The following is a 7,977-nucleotide window of genomic DNA, read 5'->3' on the forward strand; positions in this document are numbered from 1 at the left end:
AAAACAAAGAGCAATAAAATGCTCTGCCAGGAGGAAGTGGTAGGAATTAACGCATTGAAAAAATTAAATTTAAAAACCTAAGGCATTGAAAAAACTGACAGTTTGAGAGAGAAGAAGAGTCTAGAGACACGTTGTCCAATATGGTAGGCACTAGGCACGTGAGGCTGTTTAAATGTAATATAATTATGGGCCAGCCCCGTGGCTTAGCGGTTAAGTGTGCGTGCTCCGCTGCTGGCGGCCCGGGTTTGGATCCCGGGCGGGCACCGACGCACCGCTTCTCCGGCCATGCTGAGGCCGCGTCCCACATACAGCAACTAGAAGGATGTGCAGCTATGACATACAACTATCTACTGGGGCTTTGGGGGAAAAAGTAAATAAATAAAATTAAAAATAAATAAATAAATTTAATATAATTAAACATTCAGTTCCTCAGTTGCTCTAGCCACATTTCAAGTACTCTATAGTGACCTGTGGCTAGTGCCTACCATATTGGACAGCACAGAACAGAACATTTCCGTCATCGCAGAAAGTTCTATTGGATTGCGCTGGTCTCTAACAAAGATCAAAAACTTGTGACGCACGGGCCACATTCAGTTCATAGCAGTAAAGCGTAGTGGTTAAGAGAGTAGTCTCTAGAGCCAGACGCCTGAGTTCCAATCCTACTTTGCCACTTACTATCCATATGACTTTGGACAACTCATTTTCTGTGCCTCAGTTTCCTCATCTGTAAAGTAGAGATGATAGTAACTACTGTATAGGTTGTTATAAAGATCAAATAATTAATAACTATAAAGTGCTTAGGAAAGTACCCGACATATAGTAAGTACTTCATAAATACTACTTTGATTTGCCTGTTATTAACAAATGAAGTTGAGGATTTTGAAATAAAAATCTAGGTTTCTGGCTTTTTTTTTTCCCCTTCTGCAAGGCCTGGCCACCCTGGCTCGCATTCCTGCAACACTACAATTGGCCAGAACGGAGTAGCAGCTGCCCAGTTAAGATGGAGAATAAACTCTCCAGCTGCCCACACGTTCTTTTTGGGCGGCTAGTGCATCAGCCCTGCTCAGAAGAAGCAGGCATCTTTCTCTAATTTGTGTAAAGGCACAGTGTAGACTAGTGGGCACCTCCTGGGAGGTGGCAACCACATGGACATCAAGAAATACCTTAAGGAGGGAGAGTGGCAGGTGATTATCTAGGGCACTGATATCTAATGTTCAATTTTAAGCTGTAACCCAGACTGCAGTGTTGTGATTCTGTACCTCAAATTTTCAGTAAAGTCTGCTGCACACAGAGTTTGAGGTTAATGGTTCAGTATTTTTGGTGAAAGGAAGCAATGAGATTGTCCAGCAAGGAACAAAAACGGTGGTGAAAACAGAGTGAAGACTGAGAATTTTGCAGTGTCCAGGGGAAAAATGAGCCCCTTGAAAAATCTTAGGAGCTTGTCTGCGGGCAAGCACCAGAGTATGTGGAATAGATGTTGTAGTCCTTCTATTTGAATAATCAGGAAAGCATGACTCTCTAAGGCTGGAAAATATTGGCAATCTCCCAAGGCAGACATCTGGGTTATAGACCAGTGCACATTGAGAAGGGGGAGCAAAGAATCAGACCATGTGCAACTTTGTAATTTCCTTTCACTTCTTAGCGTATCCTAAACATCTTTCCATGTCATTCCTCTTTTACATCAGTGATTCTCAAGGAGGGGAGAGGTCATATCAGAATCAAGCCACAGGTGTATTAGTCAGGGATCAGGTGAGGAAATGAAATCACTTCCAGGGTTTAAAACCAGAATGGATTCAACACAAAGATTAGGTGGTGACCAAACTCCTGGAAGGGCGGGAGGAGCAAGGCTTGCTTTCACGAATGACTCCCAGAACCCTCCCAGGGGAGCCATTTCCTCTATCACCCTCCAGGAGGTTGAGGTCCAGGACATACTGTTCCAGCTACAATCCAGGTACCAGAAATCTAAGACCAGGAGACTGCTGCCACCACCCCAGCCTGGACACTGGAATGTGGAATTCTGCCACCGCTTCCTTCACAATTTCCTCTCAACATCCTTGGACCTGGAGACGGGACATTGGCATGTCATAGCTTTGCTTGCCGGAAGAGAATAGCCCAAAGCAACAAGAATATGGCATGACCTCCACCTCACTTCCACTTTTCAGATCTCGTAGAAATGCATCTAAGTGGCAGGACCTAATTTGCACCCGTAATCCTAGCTGCATGCAATCTGGTAAGTGTAGCTTTATCTTTCCAGCCTCTGTAGCACAGAAAGGACCACTGGAGTAAATGCTGAGGGTCCATCAACCATATCCAGCACAGAGATTCTAGGATGTCACCTATAGGAAATCATCATTGTCCCTATTATGGGCAGAGCTATTTTTGCCCTCCCTGCTTATCCACGTCCCCATCTTCTAATAATAGTCCCCTGGTTTTCCTTTGGAGAACCACCTCTCCCATTTGCAATCCATGTGGTTGGAAGAAGCTGACACTAGACCCCAGTCCCAGGGGAGGGCACATGTCCTAGCCCTAGGCAACTAATGTACTCCATCTCTGCTCTTGTTCAGTGTGTAATCCCTTGGAGAATATGAAGGGATGTGATATCATGTTCCTGGAGACATCAGGAAGAGAAGGGACAGCCATATATCTTGGACTGCTGAGACATTTACCAACCTAGAAGCCGGGACAGAAAATGATTCATTGTCACTTTCTGCTCTAAGATTTGGCAATTGTCTGGCATGGATGATGCAGATGAGCAACTCATCCACAGATACCTTTCAGAATTTCAAACTCTACTACAAAGAAGACAATCCTGATTTCAAATATTCTGCCCTTTAATTAAATGAAGCATTAGGCCACAGTCTTAATATTTTGTTTGGAAAATAGGGTCCCCATAATACCTTTACATTCAGCCTAACCTTTCCCCCCAACACACACACACACACACACACACACACACACATATTCTAGCTCTTCCTCTCACTTTCTCTTACTCTATTCTTCCTAGGGTGGGATCTCTATTTCTCAGCACCAACATCCACAGAAGCTGGGTCACTCATCTCTCCAGGAATTGAACACAAGAACACTCAACTAAAAGAAAGAGGAAAGAGAGGCAGAGAATAGTTATCTGCTTAATAAAGTTCCTGGTGACTGTGTGTACCTGAAGACACAAACCTGCTTTCCATGGTGTTCAGTCCTGTTTTGCTGAGGACCTCACTAGTCGGCAATGGAAACATCTGTGAACGAGACCAAAGGTCTGGCTCCGAACTTAGCCAAGTGACACTGGGTAATCTCTCTGGGCCTCAGTTTCTCATTTATAAAATAAATGGGTTAGACCCATTTGTCTTCTAGTTTTGATGGTTTACAGTCATATATTAAGTCAGTGTTGACTTGAGGATAAGATGACACAGGCACAAGACACTTTGCTTTAGAAATACCCATTTGTGAAGAAGACAAACAGTATTATATTAAAGCAAGAGCTCTGAGCTAGGAGTCAGGAAACCTGGACTCTGGTACTTGCTGCATCCTAAACTGAGTGTCATTGGGCAAGTTGCTCGGCTTCTCTGTGCTATAAAGGGAGAGGCTTGGAGTAGATGATGTCCAATGGCATTTCCAGCTCCGAGGTCCTATATGAGCCCATGATCCACAGTCACCAGGAAGGTGTCAGCCCTAATGTTTTCCTGAGGAAGTAAATCAGAAGGGAAAGTGAATGCCCTGAGCAGGTGAATGGGCTGCACCTGAGAGGTCTGATGACCTCCTGCATTCATGGGAGTCTTCCCTGCTATTTGTTCCCGCCTCAGTCCCAATGTCCAGGTTTAAGGGCAAAGCTGGCACGTCCGAGGCCCAAAGCTGGCTAAAGGAGCAGAACCTTGAGTTCTGCTGAGTCCTCCCATGGCTGGAGTCCAAGGACTGAAGACCAGACCTTCCCAGCAGCTTATCAGGGCCCACTAACAGCCCAGCCCAGGTGACTACTTAGCAGTGGACTTTGGTTGATCTATTAAGTGCCTCAGAAGTGCCACTTTGGCTAGAACCCTCGTCCCTGCAAGACCCCACGCTGCAGGGGACTTGTGACCTCCAAGTCTGGCTGCAGTGAAGGTCAGAAAAGGGCAACTGTCCTTGGAGATTTTCCAGGCTGAGCCACTTCAGAGAGGTGTCACAAGGGGCAAGGCCCACTTTTGAAAATAACATGGACTAAGGAATCCACTTAGGTGGGAATAGTATAAGGGCTGTGGGAGGAAGCAGAGGCAATGAGGGGCACAAGAATGAGACTGGGGAGTTCCAGAGGTACCCAAAAAGGAAGAGCAGGGCTCAAGCTGGGTGAAGTGAAAAGAGGCATGGAGTCTAAGAAATCTATTTCAATGCAGGTTGATCTTTATGTGAATAATAGATTAAAATGTATAAAATAACATTCCAAGTAGCCTAATTACATATGCTAACTTTTAGTGTTTTTGTCCTGATTTTTAAAGTAATGTCATATAAGATTAAAAAAATATGGAAAAAAATAACTAAGAAAAAAGAAATCAGGGCCAGCCCTGTGGCGTAGTGGTTAAGTTCAGTGTGCTCCACCTCAGTGGGCCAGGTTCGTGGGTTTGGATCCCAGGCGTGGACCTACACCACTTGTCAGCCATGCTGTGGTGGTGACCCACATACAAAATAGAGGAAGATGGGCACGGATGTTAGCTCAGGGCAAATCTTCCTTAGAAAAAAAAAAAAGAAAAGAGAAATTGGCCATAATCCCACCACCTAGTGATAACCACTATTAATATGTTGGTGTGTCTCCTTCCAGTCTTTTATTTTATGCGTATGTACAAAATATAATTTTGAAAGGGATAATACTATATATGCTTTTTTCTAACCTGCTGTTTTCACTGAGCACTCTATCATGAATATTTTTTCTTCTCAGTCAATATTGATTCTTGTCATCATTTTTAATGACTGCATGATATTTGATCATATGTATATACTATTTTTTCTTTAATAATCCTGTATTACTAGATATTTAAATCATGTCTATTTCAACTATTATAAACATGCTTGTTTGAACCTCTTGGCACATACATCCTTGCACATCCGCCCAATTATTTCCTTCAGATAAATTCCCAAAAGTGAAAGTGCTGGGTCAAAGTGTGTTATACATGTTGATATACTGACAAGTATTCCTGCATTAAGATTAACCAATTTAGTCTCTACCATCAGTGTCTGATGCTTGATCACCCATGAGTTAACAGCTTTGGCACTTTTTGTATTAAGACCATGGCTGGTCTTAATCTCTTCTTTAACATCAAAATTATACAAGTTTTATCCTTGGACTCAGTAATTGCACTTCTGGGAAAATGTTTAAAGAAAATACCTAAATTTTCTTTAGGTAAAGAGACTAAATTGGTTAATCTTAATGCAGGAATACTTGTCAGTATATCAACATGTATAACACACTTTGACCCAGCACTTTCACTTTTGGGAATTTATCTGAAGGAAATAATTGGGCGGATGTGCAAGGATGTATGTGCCAAGAAGTTCATACTCATAAATCCATTATATGTATATAATGGATTTATGCTGAAAGGTAGATAGATAGGTGATAGATTTTTGGGCGGTGGGGACTGTCTGGGTAAGCCAATTGCTTTGGACAATCATCCTTGCTCCTGTGGATTGTAAAGGGCACTCTTAATTGAGTCAGAGCCTTCTCCTCATCCTTGTTCTCTGAGAGAGGAGGGACAGGTGATTACTTCTAGTTCCTTGGATGGTGCTGCTGTTGTTCGAAAGGTGGACCACCTGCTTATACCACTCTCTCTACCCTCAGCCTCCAGAACCTCCCCTTACTTTCCTCAATGACGTCAGGCTTTGGCTCATACACAGTTGTCTGCCCCACGCTGTCTGTCAAAAGTCGCTGGTAACATGTGCCCAAGTATTTTTGCAGTATTATTTATGAGGGAGGATAATAATTTGAGATGATAACTGGTGTGTTCTTCCCCTTTCTCAAAATCCATTTTAATCCAAGACCACCATCCCTCCTTGTGGGTTGTGAGACTTGAGACCACCTAGAGAAGTTGCTAGTACAGAACCAGAGAAGAAGGTCAACAAAATCTCAGCTTTTAAACTCACAAGCTATGTATTCAAGTGTAAGACTGAACAATGAAGGAAGAGACATGTCAAAAAGATAGTCAAAAACAATTTTCCCCACCTCCACTCCAGAGGAGATAAGACTTATTAGAGAGAGAAGACAGGTGGGGAGTTTGAAGAGAAAGCAAAACAGCGGGAACTGTGCACCTGGCCCCAACTAAAGTTCAATAAAACCCCTTTAATTGGGGATTGAAAAGGGCTTGATTCCTGGGTAAGGCCTAGGCAGGCAAAAAGCCTCATAGGCAAATCTCCCACCATTATGGTGCAGATACTATGGAGTAGAAATGACAGCTTGGCATGTTTAGGCTTGACATCAGAAACAGATTCTCCCAGCTTCTACACTCTACTCCTGTAGTGGGGGAGGGGAGGAATCTCCTGGCTGGGTTAGGAGGATGCCACATGGACAGATGAGGATGTGGCTATGCATCAGCAGATTGTCAGCATAGAGAAAGGACCTTTCCCAACTCCCACTCACACACCACCACCACTGCCACCTTTCTACTCTCTCCTGCCCTGGTCTGAGCCAGACAGGGATGGCTCACTTGCTCTAGTTGGAACAGGAGGCCACCATGAGACAAAGCAGATGAAGATCAGGAAGAGGTTGTCCCCTTCCCATTTACTCCTTGGTGACATATGCATAACTCCCTCAGCAGCAGAAAGGTGAAATGCTGGGGAGACCAGAGTCTGATCATTACTGAGTTTACCTAGAAGTGACTTGATTGTGTTTTTTGCTTCTAGAGGCCTGGGGCTTAAGAAATTCAGTTCAGTTATAGAAAAATAAACGGGGGCCGGCGCCATGGCGTAGCGGTTAAGTGTGCGCGCTCTACTGCTGGCGGCCCGGGTTCAGATCCCCGGGGGTGCACTGACGCACCACTTGTCAGGCCATGCTGTGGCAGCGTCCCACATAAAGTGGAGGAAGATGGGCACGGATGTTAGCTCAGTGCCAGTCTTCCTCAGCAAAAAGAGGAGGATTGGCATTCATGTTAGCTCAGGGCTGATCTTCCTCACAAAAAAAAAAAGAAAAAGAAAAGAAGTTATATTTTTCCACATCTGAGTTCATGCAACTGTGAAATTTGAACCTCCTTTTACAGTAGTGAAAAATTGGAAAAACCAGAGCATCCAACAAGAGGGAAACAGTTGCAGAGTTATGCAATCATTTGATATTTACAAATACTATTCAGTAATGTAAAAATGTTTATGATATAATGTTAAGTGAAAAAGCAAGATATAAAAAAGCACATCCTTTTTTTTTTTTGGTGAGGAAGATTCGCCCTGAGCTAATGTCTGTTGCCAATCTTCCTCTTTTTGCTGAGGAATATTGGCCCTGGGCTAACGTCCATGCCCATCTTCCTCCACTTTACACATGGAACCCCTGCCACAGCATGGCCTGATAAGCAATGCATAGGTCCGTACCCGGGATCCATACCTGTGAGCCCCAGGCTGCCAAAGCAGTGCATGTGAACATAACCATTATGCCACCGGGGCAGCCCCTGCACATCCTTTTTGATTACAACACTGTTTAAAAGAAAAGCCTCAAAGGATATAGTTGAAATAAAATTTGGGAAGGAAATATACAAAAATATTAAGTGGTTGTCTTTGGGTGAGAAAGCTGTGGGTAATTTTTTTCTTCTTTCTACTTTTTCTTAATTCTCCTCCATGAGCACATTTTGTTTATAATGAAATTTATATATTTATATATTTAAATATGTACATGTGTGTATTATTTTAAGCATGGCTTGATCCATGGTTTAGAGCTTTGAAGAGGGTAGAGAAAAGGAAGAAGATAAAAAGGATTTTCCAGGCCCTGTTTAACTCTGTCCTGACTGAGTTGGTCATCAGTTGTCTCCTTCTTCTTGCCTG

This window comes from Ceratotherium simum, chromosome 16, assembly GCF_057802395.1.
Source record: "Ceratotherium simum simum isolate JZ-2026a chromosome 16, ASM5780239v1, whole genome shotgun sequence".
NCBI classification, from domain to species: domain Eukaryota; kingdom Metazoa; phylum Chordata; class Mammalia; order Perissodactyla; family Rhinocerotidae; genus Ceratotherium; species Ceratotherium simum.